The following is a 17490-nucleotide window of genomic DNA, read 5'->3' on the forward strand; positions in this document are numbered from 1 at the left end:
CAGTGTGGGGTGTATTAGCTCAGTGTTTTGATGAAGTGTCAACCCCAGATCAGTGGTATTCCATGGAATTCCGTTAGAGAAAAACTGACTTTAAGGACTTTGGACTTTCCCTCCTGGAAATCATTGTCGGCTACGTGCAGGTTGGGAATTTTTCCAATCCAGCAATAAGGAATGGAACAATGGATTGCCTGTGCTTTACAGAGGTCTTAACCCTCTAGTGTGGTGCTCTGAACGAGTTCACGCCTTCAGAACACAGAATCCAAAGTAAACCCCAGTTGTCTACATGGACTGAAACCAGCCAGAATGGGCTTGGGTCTTGAGAGATGCGACCATGAATGTAACTGAAATGACTAAGGAAATGATGTGATGTTGTGAAATGAAATGGTTGTTCGTGTGTAATACAAATGTACCTTCTGCTGTTCATGTTCACTGAGGTATTATGCAACACTTCCCCTATGACCCAGGTACAGCGTCCCCCTCCCAGTGGTCAGGGGGTTCACACAGGATGTGTCCTCTACTGAAGTTCAACTAGGTTGTTAAACTAGTTGTACCATCATGACTTTAATCTCGTCATTCATCTCACTGCCTCTTAGACTTTGTAACATAGATCTTTGAACAACAATCTAATGAATATTACAGGTAGTAAAAGGTTGCCAACTTTGAGTAACTTTCCCAAAATGTCCAGGTTTTCCAGAAATCCCAATTCCACCCAGAATTCCTGGAAAACCAGGGAATTTTGGGGAAGTTATCGGAAATGTGCAACACTAGTACGGTAGAGAGTTTATCGAGCCCTCAAGGCCCAAGTCCACTGGTGAAGGGTGAATGCCACCATCATTCAGGGACAGCAATTCCACATTCGTCATCTTGCTGGGAGACATGGCACAGAGACAGGAGACATAACATAGGGACAGGAGGCACAACACAGAGACAAGAGACACAACACAGAGACAAGAGACACAACACAGAGACAAGAGACAGGTGACACAACACAGAGACAAGAGACACAACACAGAGACACAACACAGATACAGGAGACAACACAGAGACAGGAGACACAACACAGAGATAAGAGACAGGACACAGAGACACAACACAGAGACAGGAGACACAACACAGAGACAGGAGACACAACACAGAGACAGGAGACACAACACAGAGACAAGATACACAACACAGAGACAGGAGACACAACACAGGGTACTCCTCTCACACACCACACACTGCTGTTATAACAGAGCCACCAGTATGGGACTAAATGGCTACACTTGTCTTTTTTCTCTGTCTATCCATCACACCACCATTTCTTCCATCCATCAAACTAGCCCTGTGAGCCATTCTCTCTCTCTCTAACCCTTTTTCATCTGTTCTCTCCTTGTCGTCTATGGGGAATGGAAAGTTGGGAGGGATTTGATTTGATTTAGTCTCTGTGTGTGTGTGTATTTCAATGCTCCGGTCTTGGCATAGCACTTTAAACTATTCACACCAGCAATGTGCTGTGCTGAGAGGGAGAGGCTTAGAGAGATGATACGAGGAGAGGAGAGACAGGGGGAAAATGGAGCTGTTTTCCAGTACAGACAGAGTCTAAAGGAGAGAGATGGTATTCACTTGTTTGCATGGCCTTCATTCTGGCCGATGTTAGTTCACTCAGAAGCAGAGGAAAGCTGGAAGCACGTTGCCCTTTATAGGAATGTTTTTTATTATTTCATATTCTCGATTACCTAATCAGCCGGTCATATTGAGTTTAGGTGCAGCGACGGGTCAAGGGAAAGATTGAGTCTGCATAGCTAGGGTCTATCTATTTCACTGTCTGTCTGCCTGCCTGCCTGCCTGCCTGCCTGCCTGCCTGCCTGCCTGCCTGCCTGCCTGCCTGCCTGCCTGCCTGCCTGCCTGCCTGCCTGCCTGCCTGCCTGCCTGCCTGCCTGCCTGCCTGCCTGCCTGCCTGCCTGCCTGCCTGCCTGCCTGCCTGCCTGCCTGCCTGCCTGCCTGCCTGCCTGCCTGCCTGCCTGCCTGCCTGCCTGCCTGCCTGCCTGCCTGCCTGCCTGCCTGCCTGCCTGCCTGCCTGCCTGCCTGCCTGCCTGCCTGCCTGCCTGCCTGCCTGCCTGCCTGCCTGCCTGCCTGCCTGCCTGCCTGCCTGCCTGCCTGCCTGCCTGCCTGCCTGGGTCTATCTATTTCACTGCCTGCCTGCCTGCCTGCCTGCCTGCCTGCCTGCCTGCCTGCCTGCCTGCCTGCCTGCCTGCCTGCCTGCCTGCCTGCCTGCCTGCCTGCCTGCCTGCCTGCCTGCCTGCCTGCCTGCCTGCCTGCCTGCCTGCCTGCCTGCCTGCCTGCCTGCCTGCCTGCCTGCCTGCCTGCCTGCCTGCCTGCCTGCCTGCCTGCCTGCCTGCCTGCCTGCCTGCCTGCCTGCCTGCCTGCCTGCCTGCCTGCCTGCCTGCCTGCCTGCCTGCCTGCCTGCCTGCCTGCCTGCCTGCCTGCCTGCCTGTCTGTCTGTCTGTCTCTCTCTCTCTCTCTCTCTCTCTCTCTCTCTCTCTCTCTCTCTCTCTCTCTCTCTCTCTCTCTCTCTCTCTCTCTCTCTATTCAATTCAAGGGCTTTATTGGCATGGGAAACATGTGTTAACATTGCCAAAGCGAGGTAGATAATATACAAAGTGAATATATAAAGTGAAAAACAATAAAAATTAACAGTAAACATTACACATACAGAAGTTTCAAAACAATAAAGACATTACAAATGTTCTTGCTGCTGTGATGGCACACTGTGGAATTTCACCCAGTAGATATGGGAGTTTTTCAAAATTGGATTTGTTTTCGAATTCTTTGTGGATCTGTGTAATCTGAGGGAAATATGTCTCTCTAATATGGTCATACATTGGGCAGGAGGTTAGGAAGTGCAGCTCAGTTTCCACCTCATTTTGTGGGCAGTGAGCACATAGCCTGTCTTCTCTTGAGAGCCATGTCTGCCTATGGTGGCCTTTCTCAATAGCAAGGCTATGCTCACTGAGTCTGTACATAGTCAAAGCTTTCCTTAATTTTGGGTCAGTCACAGTGGTCAGGTATTCCGCCGCTGTGTACTCTCTGTGTAGGGCCAAATAGCATTCTAGTTTGCTCTGTTTTTTTGTTAATTCTTTCCAATGTGTCAAGTAATTATCTTTTTGTTTTCTCATGATTTGGTTGGGTCTAATTGTGCTGTTGTCCTGGGGCTCTGTAGGGTGTGTTTGTGTTTGTGAACAGAGCCCCAGGACCAGCTTGCTTAGGGGACTCTTCTCCAGGTTCATCTCTCTGTAGGTGATGGCTTTGTTATGGAAGGTTTGGGAATCGCTTCCTTTTAGGTGGTTATAGAATTTAACGGCTCTTTTCTGGATTTTGATAATTAGTGGGTATCGGCCTAATTCTGCTCTGCATGCATTATTTGGTGTTCTACGTTGTACACTGAGGATATTTTTGCAGAATTCTGCGTGCAGAGTCTCAATTTGGTGTTTGTCCCATTTTGTGAAGTCTTGGTTGGTGAGCGGACCCCAGACCTCACAACCATAAAGGGCAATGGGCTCTATGACTGATTCAAGTATTTTTAGCCAAATCCTAATTGGTATGTTGAAATTTATGTTCCTTTTGATGGCATAGAATGCCCTTCTTGCCTTGTCTCTCTGTCTGTCTCCCTCAATCTCTCTCTCTCTGTCTGTCTCCCTCTCTCTCTCTCTCTCTCTCTCTCTCCCTCTCTCTCTCTCTCTCTCTCTGTCTGTCTCCCTCCCTCTCTCTCTCTCTCTCTCTCTCTCTCTGTCTGTCTCCCTCTCTCTCTGTCTGTCTCCCTCTCTATCTCACTCTCTTTCTCTGTCTTTCTGTCTCCCTCTCTCACCTCATGGTGTCAGGGGATAAGGTATAGCTCTGTCTGGAGAATTCATCTCTCTTTCTGTTTTTCTCTCTTTCTGTTCCTCTCTCTCACATACTCACTCTCTCCTCTCACTCCCTGTTATTCCCATTTTGGATTGACCAGTGAGAATACAGTGACCTCCGTGGGGGGTCCCTACACAGACTTTTAAATGTGTGAGGTTATATGGGTTAATGGCCCTGTGGCCAGTTACCCCCACTTTAACTCTTAGTCAGATGTAATAAGCTATCTAAGAGCCAATTTATGCTTGATCCGAATATGTGGTCGAAGGCACCGTATGGATGGTGTGACGCAATGCGAAGATTCTGGAGGCACCCAAAGGCCACATTGAGCTCTGTGCCGCATCGCTGTGCTCCTTTCAAATGTTGTAACAATGCGGAGGGAACCGTATACCTCTGCGTTGTGATTGGTTGACGGTAGGTGTGGGCGGGAGTTCCTGTCTAAACACAAACTCACTTCCTTGACAACTTCCTCCACAACAGCTCTGTGCTGCTCGGCGATGCGGAAGAGGTATGAATGCTGTGACGTCTGCAGAGGCCATGTCACCGTAAATGCTGCACGGCTAATACAGACGGATAGACCACTCAGCACAGTAAATAGGCACATACACACACACACACATACACACACACACACACACACACACACACACACACACACATACACACATACACACACACACATACATATACACACACATACACACACATACACACATACACATACACACACATACACACACACATACACACACATACACACATACACACACATACACACATACAAACACACACACACACACACACACACTCACATACACATGCTCGGTCCAGGACTTTACTGTACTCCAGCCTGTAGACTTTACTGTACTCCAGCCTGCAGGACTTTACTGTACTCCAGCCTGTAGACTTTACTGTACTCCAGCCTGTAGACTTTACTGTACTCCAGCCTGTAGACTTTACTGTACTCCAGCCTGTAGAATTTACTGTACTCCAGCCTGTAGACTTTACTGTACTCCAGCCTCCAGGACTTTACTGTACTCCAGCCTCCAGGACTTTACTGTACTCCAGCCTGTAGACTTTACTGTACTCCAGCCTGTAGACTTTACTGTACTCCAGCCTCCAGGACTTTACTGTACTCCAGCCTGTAGACTTTACTGTACTCCAGCCTGTAGACTTTACTGTACTCCAGCCTGTAGACTTTACTGTACTCCAGCCTCCAGGACTTTACTGTACTCCAGCCTGTAGACTTTACTGTTCTCCAGCCTGTAGACTTTACTGTACATCCAGCCTCCAGGACTTTACTGTACTCCAGCCTGTAGACTTTACTGTACTCCAGCCTCCAGGACTTTACTGTACTCCAGCCTGTAGACTTTACTGTACTCCAGCCTGTAGACTTTACTGTTCTCCAGCCTCCAGGACTTTACTGTACTCCAGCCTGTAGACTTTACTGTACTCCAGCCTCCAGGACTTTACTGTACTCCAGCCTGTAGACTTTACTGTACTCCAGCCTGTAGACTTTACTGTACTCCAGCCTGCAGGACTTTACTGTACTCCAGCCTCCAGGACTTTACTGTACTCCAGCCTGTAGACTTTACTGTACTCCAGCCTGTAGACTTTACTGTACTCCAGCCTGTAGACTTTACTGTACTCCAGCCTGTAGACTTTACTGTACTCCAGCCTGTAGACTTTACTGTACTCCAGCCTGTAGACTTTACTGTACTCCAGCCTGTAGACTTTACTGTACTCCAGCCTCCAGGACTTTACTGTACTCCAGCCTCCAGGACTTTACTGTACTCCAGCCTCCAGGACTTTACTGTACTCCAGCCTCCAGGACTTTACTGTACTCCAGCCTGTAGACTTTACTGTACTCCAGCCTGTAGACTTTACTGTACTCCAGCCTGTAGACTTTACTGTACTCCAGCCTGTAGACTTTACTGTACTCCAGCCTGTAGACTTTACTGTACTCCAGCCTGTAGACTTTACTGTACTCCAGCCTCCAGGACTTTACTGTACTCCAGCCTGTAGACTTTACTGTACTCCAGCCTGTAGACTTTACTGTACTCCAGCCTGTAGACTTTACTGTACTCCAGCCTGTAGACTTTACTGTACTCCAGCCTCCAGGACTTTACTGTACTCCAGCCTGTAGACTTTACTGTACTCCAGCCTGTAGACTTTACTGTACTCCAGCCTGTAGACTTTACTGTACTCCAGCCTGTAGACTTTACTGTACTCCAGCCTCCAGGACTTTACTGTACTCCAGCCTGTAGACTTTACTGTACTCCAGCCTGTAGACTTTACTGTACTCCAGCCTGCAGGACTTTACTCTACTCCAGCCTGTAGACTTTACTGTACTCCAGCCTGCAGGACTTTACTGTACTCCAGCCTGTAGACTTTACTGTACTCCAGCCTGTAGACTTTACTGTACTCCAGCCTCCAGGACTTTACTGTACTCCAGCCTGTAGACTTTACTGTACTCCAGCCTGTAGACTTTACTGTACTCCAGCCTGTAGACTTTACTGTACTCCAGCCTCCAGGACTTTACTGTACTCCAGCCTGTAGACTTTACTGTTCTCCAGCCTGTAGACTTTACTGTACTCCAGCCTGTAGACTTTACTGTACTCCAGCCTGTAGACTTTACTGTACTCCAGCCTGTAGACTTTACTGTACTCCAGCCTGTAGACTTTACTGTACTCCAGCCTGTAGACTTTACTGTTCTCCAGCCTGCAGGACTTTACTGTACTCCAGCCTCCAGGACTTTACTGTACTCCAGCCTGTAGACTTTACTGTACTCCAGCCTGTAGACTTTACTGTTCTCCAGCCTGTAGACTTTACTGTACTCCAGCCTGTAGACTTTACTGTACTCCAGCCTCCAGGACTTTACTGTACTCCAGCTTGCTGACACTGGAAGCTGAGTAACATGTCTGTTGACACCGGAAGCTTAGTAACATGTCTGTTGACACCGGAAGCTGAGTAACATGTTGTTTGTTGACACCAGAAGCTGAGTAACATGTGGTCTGTTGACACCGGAAGCTGAGTAACATGTCTGTTGACACCGGAAGCTGAGTAGCATGTTGTCTGTTGACACCGGAAGCTGAGTAACATGTTGTCTGTTGACACTGGAAGCTGAGTAACATGTTTGTTGACACCGGAAGCTGAGTAACATGTCTGTTGACACCGGAAGCTGAGTAACATGTTGTCTGTTGACACCGGAAGCTGAGTAACATGTGGTCTGTTGACACCGGAAGCTGAGTAACATGTGGTCTGTTGACACCGGAAGCTGAATAAAATGTTTGTTGACACCGGAAGCTGAGTAACATGTCTGCTGACACCGGAAGCTGAGTAACATGTTGTCTGTTGACACCAGAAGCTGAGTAACATGTTGTCTGTTGACACTGGAAGCTGAGTAACATGTTTGTTGAAACCGGAAGCTGAGTAACATGTCTGCTGACACCGGAAGCTGAGTAGCATGTTGTCTGTTGACACCGGAAGCTGAGTAACATGTTGTCTGTTGACACCAGAAGCTGAGTAACATGTTTGTTGACACCGGAAGCTGAGTAACATGTGGTCTGTTGACACCGGAAGCTGAGTAACATGTTGTTTGTTGACACCGGAAGCTGAGTAACATGTGGTCTGTTGACACCGGAAGCTGAGTAACATGTGGTCTGTTGACACCGGAAGCTGAATAACATGTTTGTTGACACCGGAAGCTGAGTAACATGTCTGCTGACACCGGAAGCTGAGTAGCATGTTGTCTGTTGACACCGGAAGCTGAGTAACATGTTGTCTGTTGACACCGGAAGCTGAGTAACATGTTTGTTGACACCGGAAGCTGAGTAACATGTTGTCTGTTGACACCGGAAGCTGAGTAACATGTTTGTTGACACCGGAAGCTGAGTAACATGTCTGTTGACACCGGAAGCTGAGTAACATGTTGTCTGAAGACACCGGAAGCTGAGTAACATGTGGTCTGTTGACACCGGAAGCTGAGTAACATGTTGTCTGTTGACACCGGAAGCTGAGTAACATGTTTGTTGACACCGGAAGCTGAGTAACATGTCTGCTGACACCGGAAGCTGAGTAACATGTGGTCTGTTGACACCGGAAGCTGAGTAACATGTTGTCTGTTGACACCGAAAGCTGAGTAACATGTGGTCTGTTGACACCGGAAGCTGAGTAACATGTTGTCTGTTGACACCGGAAGCTGAGTAACATGTTTGTTGACACCGGAAGCTGAGTAACATGTCTGCTGACACCGGAAGCTGAGTAACATGTTGTCTGTTGACACCGGAAGCTGAGTAACATGTGGTCTGTTGACACCGGAAGGGGGTTAGACCTGACTGACACTCAGGCTAAGAGAGGAATTACCTCAAAGTGAAAAAATGAAACTCCAAATTAAAGCCCACACGCTCATTTTCCTCTCCTACACACACCCTCAGACTCACTAAGCACAGTGTGTGAGGTTGACAGTGTGTTTTTTAATTAGTTTAATTTGAGTGTGTGTAGTGTGTTTGTATGGTGTTTACAAGTGTACCTTTCACCCCCACTGTGGACACATGACTTTACACTTCTCCATTGGCCTGCATTGTAAACGTGCAGCTGGTAAAGCCACTAACACAGTCACTCAGTTGTGTCCCTTGTGAGCTGTGTGTTTGCTTTTCCACTCCCTTGACTGGACTGATATTTGGTTATACTATCATTAATTGGTTGAGAAAGTGACATAGTAGAGCGCTGCTCAGCTGTTCGCATCACATTGTTATCTTGGGTTAAGAGGCAGCGGTCAGATTGTAACAGTGGTGGCTGGTGAAGGGAGGATGGCTCATAGTAATGGTTACAATGGAATAAACGGAACGTTCCGTTATTTCAGTTCCAACCATTACAATGAGCCTGTCCTCTGATTTCAAGTGAGACCAGGCTCCAGGTGTTTCAATGGGGAAGCAGGGTACTTGGAGAGCATTTGTGAACAGCAGTTTTCAGTTCTTTCCACAGATTCTCGATTGGATTCAGGTCTGGACTTTGACTTGGCCATTCTAACACCTGGATATGTTTATTTTTGAACCATTCCATTGTAGATTTTGCTTTATGTTTTGGATCATTGTCTTGTTGGAAGACAAATCTCCGTCCCAGTCTCAGGTCTTTTGCAGACTCCATCAGGTTTTCTTCCAGAATGGTCCTGTATTTGGCTCCATCCATCTTCCCATCAATTTGAACCATCTTCCCTGTCCCTGCTGAAGAAAAGCAGGCCCAAACCATGATGCTGCCACCACCATGTTTGACAGTGGGGATGGTGTGTTCAGCTGTGTTGCTTTTACGCCAAACATAACGTTTTGCATTGTTGCCAAAAAGTTCAATTTTGGTTTCATCTGACCAGAGCACCTTCTTCCACATGTTTGGTGTGTCTCCCAGGTGGCTTGTGGCAAACTTTAAACGACACTTTTTATGGATATCTTTAAGAAATGGCTTTCTTCTTGCCACTCTTCCATAAAGGCCAGATTTGTGCAATATAGATTGTTGTCCTATGGACAGAGTCTCCCACCTCAGCTGTAGATCTCTGCAGTTCATCCAGAGTGATCATGGGCCTCTTGGCTGCATCTCTGATCAGTCTTCTCCTTGCATGAGCTGAAAGTTTAGAGGGACGGCCAGGTCTTGGTAGATTTGCAGTGGTCTGATACTCCTTCCATTTCAATATTATCACTTGCACAGTGCTCATTGGGATGTTTAAAGCTTGGGAAATCTTTTTGTATCCAAATCCGGCTTAAAACTTCTTCACAACAGTATCTCGGACCTGCCTGGTGTGTTCATTGTTCTTCATGATGCTCTCTGTGCTTTTAACGGACCTCTGAGACTATCACAGTGCAGGTGCATTTATACAGAGACTTGATTACACACAGGTGGATTGTATTTATCATCATTAGTCATTTAGGTCAACATTGGATCATTCAGAGATCCTCACTGAACTTCTGGAGAGAGTTTGCTGCACTGAAAGTAAAGGGGCTGAATAATTTTGCACGCCCAATTTTTCAGTTTTTGATTTGTTAAAAAAGTTTGAAATATCCAATAAATGTCATTCCACTTCATGATTGTGTCCCACTTGTTGTTGATTCTTCACAAAAAAATACAGTTTTATATCTTTATGTTTGAAGCCTGAAATGTGACAAAAGGTCGCAAAGTTCAAGGGGGCCGAATACTTTCGCAAGGCACTGTATGTGGTTGTGGTTGAGGTATGGTGAAGCTCTCCAGTTATGCCATGTGGTTGTGGTTGAGGTTTGGTCATGATCTCCAGCCTTGTGATGTGGTATTGGTCATGATCTCCAGCCTTGTGATGTGGTATTGGTCATGATCTCCAGCCTTGTGATGTGGTATTGGTTGAAGAGTGGCAGTGTTCACCAGCTATTCTATTAAGTTGTGGTTGGGGCATTGCTGTCAGAGGAAAACCTCCAAAAATGTTAACCTTTCAGAAAATTGCCATATTTTACAAGTGATGTCCGTACAATCACAAAACTACAGACACTAATTAGAATACAACTTCTTAGTCCTAGAGTCAGATGTTCAGAGTGGGAGTGACTGCTTTGAATTCATGTAAATATGATTCTTCAGACTGGTTCTTCAGACAGTAACCAACAGTTACCTGGACTGCATTTGCCCTTTTTGCACACTCTTTTGACTCATCACATGCTGCTACTGTTAATTGTCTACCCTGTTACCTAGTCACTTTATCTCTACCTACATGAACATACTGTATCTACCTCCATAACCTCTTACCCCTGTACATCGACTCAGTACTGGTACTCCTGCACATTGACTCGGTACTGGTACCCCTGCACATTGACTCAGTACTGGTACCCCTGTACATCGACTCAGTACTGGTACCCCTGCACATTGACTCGGTACTGGTACCCCTGCACATTGACTCAGTACTGGTACCCCTGTACATCGACTCAGTACTGGTACCCCTGTACATCGACTCAGTACTGGTACTCCTGCACATTGACTCGGTACTGGTACCCCTGCACATTGACTCGGAACTGGTACCTCTGCGTAACGACTCAGTACTGGTACCTCGTGTATATCGCCAAGTTATCGTTACTCATTGTGTTATTATTCTTTGTGTAATTATTTTTCTATTATTTCTCTTGTTTTCTATCTGCGTTGTCAGGAAGGGCCTGTCAGTAAGCATTTCACTATTAGTCTACACCTTTTGTCAATGAAGCATGTGACAAATCAAATTAGATTTGATGTCAATGTTGGTAAAGATGCAGGACAAAGGTCTTGTCCAGTCATGTGACAGTACATCATGAGTGACCTTGCCTGAGAACGGACAACGTGTTGTAGCCCCTCATAGCGCTCTCCCTTAGTCTTTGCTAAGTTTTGGCTCCGTGGGCTAATATGACCCTGACGCAGACAGACAACCGGGGTTTCTAACCCAGACAGTCACGATGTAACACATGTGAAAGAGCAGCGTTCAATTCCCTTCTCTGATGATGACATTAGCTGATGGTCTGGAGTGGTTTGGGACGTGTCTACTTGTCCCTGAGAGTCCCTGGTGTCTGGTCTGTGTCTTGCTTTGCCACTTGAGCTGCTACAGTCAGCTATGGTTTGGAGAGTGTGGAGTCTTCCTCTTATTAACGCCCTCTCTGTTTCTGCTCCATTTCAATGTTAAATAACATTCAACACGTGAGACCGGCGTCAAACGCAACTGGTGAGCTGTGTGTGTGTGTGTGTGTGTGTGTGTGTGTGTGTGCCTTGGTACATCGTTCCATATGAGAGCTAGTGTGTTGTTACCCAGGTGTGGTTCAGGGGGATTAGTGTGTGTGTGTGTGTGTGTGTGTGTGTGTGTGTGTGTGTGTGTGTGTGTGTGTGTGTGTGTGTGTGTGTGTGTGTGTGTGTGTGTGTGTGTGTGTGTGTGTGTGTGTGTGTGTGTGTGTGTCATGTGAGAATAGCAGAATACCACAAGGTTTGCGGTCTCACATGGACTTTAAGAGAATTCTCTCTAATTTCCTTCTCTTCTAAAAACCATTTTCTGTCCTGTTTTGCATTTTGGTAGATATTACTGTACGGTCTTGTGTGTGAGTGTTATTTATTTATTTAGGATATCTGTTTTACATAAAATGTCATTGCTCTATGCCAGAGGCGTTTTACCGTTTTGGATGCTACTCAACTTTAAGCGTTAAGAATACCTTCGGTCTTTGTTCTGTGTAATGTGTATTTTACATTTCTTTAATCAGTGGCCAGTAGTGGGATAAAAGGTCAAAATATATGCATCAACATGTTTTGGGGCTAACGATATATGTGTGTGCGTGTGTTTTCGTGTGTTTATGTCCAAGTGTGTGTGTGTGTCCAGGCCGGTATCAGTCTGGTGTGGGCAGAAGGCTGGTGTGGCCAGCAGGCTGGTGTGGCCAGCAGGCTGGTGTGGCCAGCAGGCTGGTGTGGCCAGCCAGACAGGACTATTTAACAGTGTCTGCAGAGCTTTTCAAGAAAAACATTTGATAAACAGATTGTGAGGAAGTTGTGGAGAAGCAGACCTGTACGTGTGTGTGTGAATGTTCAGACGCCTGCAGGACTCTGGGCACTGAAACACTCGTCTAAATTACCCCCACCACAAAACCACACACCTTCAGCCAGCAAAGTACTCTCTCTCTCTCTCGCTCTCAGTCGCGTGATCATGTTTTTCCTGGATTGGGCTCCAGCTCTGTAGAGTATGAGTAGAGAGAGGAAGTCAGTATTTTTCGGTGAGTGCTGACACAGATTACACACAAACACACACACACACACACACACACACACACCAGACGTGACTAATTACGAGAAGCTTGCAGAAGGCTTTCAGAAACACAGCCTAACACGACCGTAAAATATCGGCAAACTATGTGCTCACTGGCACAAAACAACCACAGGGAAAGAGCTGAGCTACTACACAGAGCCAGATAGAATGGAGCCAACACCTTTTGAAGTACTTAGCACCCACACCTCCTTAGAACCCAGTGCTCAGAACCCACTTTATGGAACCTGGTGTTTGGAACCTAAACGCTTTGGTCTAAGAAACCATAATGATCAAAATACAAAGTTCTGCTGAATTGTTCTGTTGGAAAGAATGAGCAGCTTTGGCCAAACTCGATCACAACAGTTTAGCGTCCAAGGCTTAACGAGGACAACTTGACGTATGTGGCATTGTGGGCTCCTACTACTTCTAAGTCCAAGACAAAGCTATAGTCCTCCAGAAACAATGTTAATAAAAACACTATAGGGTACAGCAACACAAGTCCGACTACTAATGATCACACCAACGTGAGGTCATCATCCATCCTTCAGAATGGGCCGGAGTGAACTGTAAAGATGGAGAAGAGGACGTGACATGAAAGAGTGGAGGCTAGCCAGAGGGAGGGTATGGAAGGAGGGAGAGGGTGAAGACGAGCTGGTGGAATACAAGAGACTAAGGGGAGTTTGTGGCTCAGAAAGGAGTCAGATAACAGGCGCCCGGCATACAACAAGGAGTCGTTAGAGCATGATGAGCGAAGGAAATCCCCCCTTATGGAAGTGTAGTCCCTGTCTCTCTGCTTCCTGCTTTATGGAGGTGTTAATCCTGTCTCTCTGCTTCCTGGTTTATGGAGGTGTTGATCCTGTCTCTCTGCTTCCTGGTTTATGGAGGTGTTAATCCTGTCTCTCTGCTTCCTGGTTTATGGAGGTGTAGTCCCTGTCTCTCTGCTTCCTGCTTGTGGAGGTGTAGTCCCTGTCTCTCTGCTTCCTGCTTGTGGAGGTGTAGTGCCTGTCTCTCTGCTTCCTGGTTTATGGAGGTGTAGTCCCTGTCTCTCTGCATCATGGTTTATGGAGGTGTTAATCCTGTCTCTCTGCTTCCTGGTTTATGGAGGTGTAGTCCCTGTCTCTCTGCTTCCTGCTTGTGGAGGTGTAGTCCCTGTCTCTCTGCTTCCTGCTTGTGGAGGTGTAGTGCCTGTCTCTCTGCTTCCTGGTTTATGGAGGTGTAGTCCCTGTCTCTCTGCTTCATGGTTTATGGAGGTGTAGTCCCTGTCTCTCTGCTTCCTGCTTTATGGAGGTGTTAATCCTGTCTCTCTGCTTCCTGGTTTATGGAGGTGTTAATCCTGTCTCTCTGCTTCCTGGTTTATGGAGGTGTAGTCCCTGTCTCTCTGTTTCCTGCTTGTGGAGATGTTAATCCTGTCTCTCTGCTTCCTGGTTTATGGAGGTGTAGTCCCTGTCTCTCTGCTTCCTGGTTTGTGGAGGTGTAGTCCCTGTCTCTCTGCTTCCTGCTTCATGGAGGTGTAGTCCCTGTCTCTCTGCTTCCTGCTTTATTGGGGTGTAGTCGCTGTCTCTCTGCGTCCTGCTTTATGGAGGTGTAGTCCCTGTCTCTTTGCTTCCTGCTTTATGGAGGTGTAGTCCCTGTCTCTCCGCTTCCTGCTTGTGGAGATGTTAATCCTGTCTCTCTGCTTCCTGGTTTATGGAGGTGTAGTCCCTGTCTCTCTGCTTCCTGGTTTGTGGAGGTGTAGTCCCTGTCTCTCTGCTTCCTGCTTCATGGAGGTGTAGTCCCTGTCTCTCTGCTTCCTGCTTTATTGGGGTGTAGTCGCTGTCTCTCTGCTTCCTGCTTTATGGAGGTGTAGTCCCTGTCTCTTTGCTTCCTGCTTTATGGAGGTGTAGTCCCTGTCTCTCCGCTTCCTGCTTCATGGAGGTGTAGTCGCTGTCTCTCTGCTTCCTGCTTTATTGAGGTGTAGTCGCTGTCTCTCTGCTTCCTGCTTTATGGAGGTGTAGTCGCTGTCTCTTTGCTTCCTGCTTTATGGAGGTGTAGTCCCTGTCTCTCCGCTTCCTGCTTCATGGAGGTGTAGTCGCTGTCTCTCTGCTTCCTGCTTTATTGAGGTGTAGTCGCTGTCTCTCTGCTTCCTGCTTTATGGAGGTGTAGTCTCTGTCTCTCTGCTTCCTGCTTTATGGAGGTGTGGGAACGTTCAGGCATTTCACGGACAGGTTTGGGATTTCAACCTACGTCCTTTCTAATCATTAGAGAGCTTCTGAATACCAGCAGAGGAATACAGAGGGACAGGGAGGAGAGGAAACTGTCCCATTTACACACTCTTGGATGTATCCACTTTACGGTTCACATATGTACACACACATGTAGACAAGAGCATAAACACACTCACACACAGCTTCTTCTAGTGGTGGTTTCCCCTCTTGGACTTGATCCGTGTTGTGTAAATCTGTGGTGGTGGTAACATGAGGATGAAGCGATCATTCCTTCCTTCTGGAAATTAAAGCAAACAGGTCCAGCTGTCACGAGCTATGACAGGTCAAACAAATAGCCAGCCAAAAACACGTTAACCCAGACCCAGCCCTGGCACGGCCACTATAGCACCTGGGTGGGTCCAATAACACACACAGACACACACACAGGCACGAATTAGCATGAACATACATTCAGAAACACACATATAGTAAGCACACATACGCACACACACGCACCTAAACACACACACACACACGCGCACCTAAACACACACACACACACACACACACACACACACACACACACACACACACACACACACACACACACACACACACACACACACACACACACCAATCCATGGATGTTGCAGCTGGAAGGGTTGAATAACATCCCAGGCTGACCTCTTGGCTCTCAAATTGGGCTCTTTAGTTTTGCACACTGGCGGTAGAGTTCTAATGTTAACCAGACTGACTCACTGGCACTAGAGTTCTAATGTTAACCAAACTGACTCACTGGCAATAGAGTTCTAATGTTAACCAAACTGACTCACTGGCACTAGAGTTCTAATGTTAACCAGACTGACTCACTGGCACTAGAGTTCTAATGTTAACCAAACTGACTCACTGGCACTAGAGTTCTAATGTTAACCAGACTGACTCACTGGCACTAGAGTTCTAATGTTAACCAAACTGACTCACTGGCACTAGAGTTCTAATGTTAACCAGACTGACTCACTGGCACTAGAGTTCTAATGTTAACCAAACTGACTCACTGGCACTAGAGTTCTAATGTTAACCAGACTGACTCACTGGCACTAGAGTTCTAATGTTAACCAGACTGACTCACTGGCACTAGAGTTCTAATGTTAACCAGACTGACTCACTGGCACTAGAGTTCTAATGTTAACCAGACTGACTCACTGGCACTAGAGTTCTAATGTTAACCAGACTGACTCACTGGCACTAGAGTTCTAATGTTAACCAAACTGACTCACTGGCACTAGAGTTCTAATGTTAACCAAACTGACTCACTGGTACTAGAGTTCTAATGTTAACCAAACTGACTCACTGGCACTAGAGTTCTAATGTTAACCAAACTGACTCACTGGCACTAGAGTTCTAATGTTAACCAAACTGACTCACTGGCACTAGAGTTCTAATGTTAACCAGACTGACTCACTGGCACTAGAGTTCTAATGTTAACCAGACTGACTCACTGGCACTAGAGTTCTAATGTTAACCAGACTGACTCACTGTCAATAGAGTTCTAATGTTAACCAGACTGACTCACTGGCACTAGAGTTCTAATGTTAACCAGACTGACTCACTGGCACTAGAGTTCTAATGTTAACCAAACTGACTCACTGGCACTAGAGTTCTAATGTTAACCAGACTGACTCAGTGGCACTAGAGTTCTAATGTTAACCAAACTGACTCACTTGCACCATAGTTCTAATGTTAACCAGACTGACTCACTGGCACTAGAGTCCTAATGTTAACCAAACTGACTCACTGGCACTAGAGTTCTAATGTTAACCAGACTGACTCACTGGCACTAGAGTTCTAATGTTAACCAGACTGACTCACTGGCACTAGAGTTCTAATGTTAACCAAACTGACTCACTGGCACTAGAGTTCTAATGTTAACCAAACTGACTCACTGGCACTAGAGTTCTAATGTTAACCAAACTGACTCACTGGCACTAGAGTTCTAATGTTAACCAGACTGACTCACTTGCACTAGAGTTCTAATGTTAACCAGACTGACTCACTGGCACTAGAGTTCTAATGATAACCAAACTGACTCACTGGCACTAGAGTTCTAATGTTAACCAGACTGACTCACTGGCACTAGAGTTCTAATGTTAACCAAACTGACTCACTGGCACTAGAGTTCTAATGTTAACCAGACTGACTCACTGGCACTAGAGTTCTAATGTTAACCAAACTGACTCACTGGCACTAGAGTTCTAATGTTAACCAGACTGACTCACTGGCACTAGAGTTCTAATGTTAACCAAACTGACTCACTGGCACTAGAGTTCTAATGTTAACCAGACTGACTCACTGGCACTAGAGTTCTAATGTTAACCAAACTGACTCACTGGCACTAGAGTTCTAATGTTAACCCGACTGACTCACTGGCACTAGAGTTCTAATGTTAACCAGACTGACTCACTGGCACTAGAGTTCTAATGTTAACCAGACTGACTCACTGGCACTAGAGTTCTAATGTTAACCAGACTGACTCACTGGCACTAGAGTTCTAATGTTAACCAGACTGACTCACTGGCACTAGAGTTCTAATGTTAACCAAACTGACTCACTGGCACTAGAGTTCTAATGTTAACCAAACTGACTCACTGGTACTAGAGTTCTAATGTT

At 46.5% G+C, this 17490-nt stretch overlaps 1 protein-coding gene across 2 annotated transcripts in view; it reads left to right on the plus strand.

Moving 5' to 3' along the window:
* Positions 1-17490, plus strand: part of LOC139392083 (collagen, type VIII, alpha 2) — a 98784-nt gene that overhangs the window by 62546 nt on the left and 18748 nt on the right. The window contains exon 1 of one of the 2 annotated variants that reach the window (XM_071139801.1): positions 12544-12608. The exons of the other annotated variant lie outside the window; for it this stretch is intronic. The gene's annotated coding sequence lies outside the window, so the exon portion shown is untranslated. Of the gene's footprint in view, positions 1-12543; positions 12609-17490 lie in introns of those variants that run through there. 2 annotated transcript variants of the gene reach the window in all.

Source organism: Oncorhynchus clarkii, chromosome 32 (genome assembly GCF_045791955.1).
Source record: "Oncorhynchus clarkii lewisi isolate Uvic-CL-2024 chromosome 32, UVic_Ocla_1.0, whole genome shotgun sequence".
NCBI classification, from domain to species: domain Eukaryota; kingdom Metazoa; phylum Chordata; class Actinopteri; order Salmoniformes; family Salmonidae; genus Oncorhynchus; species Oncorhynchus clarkii.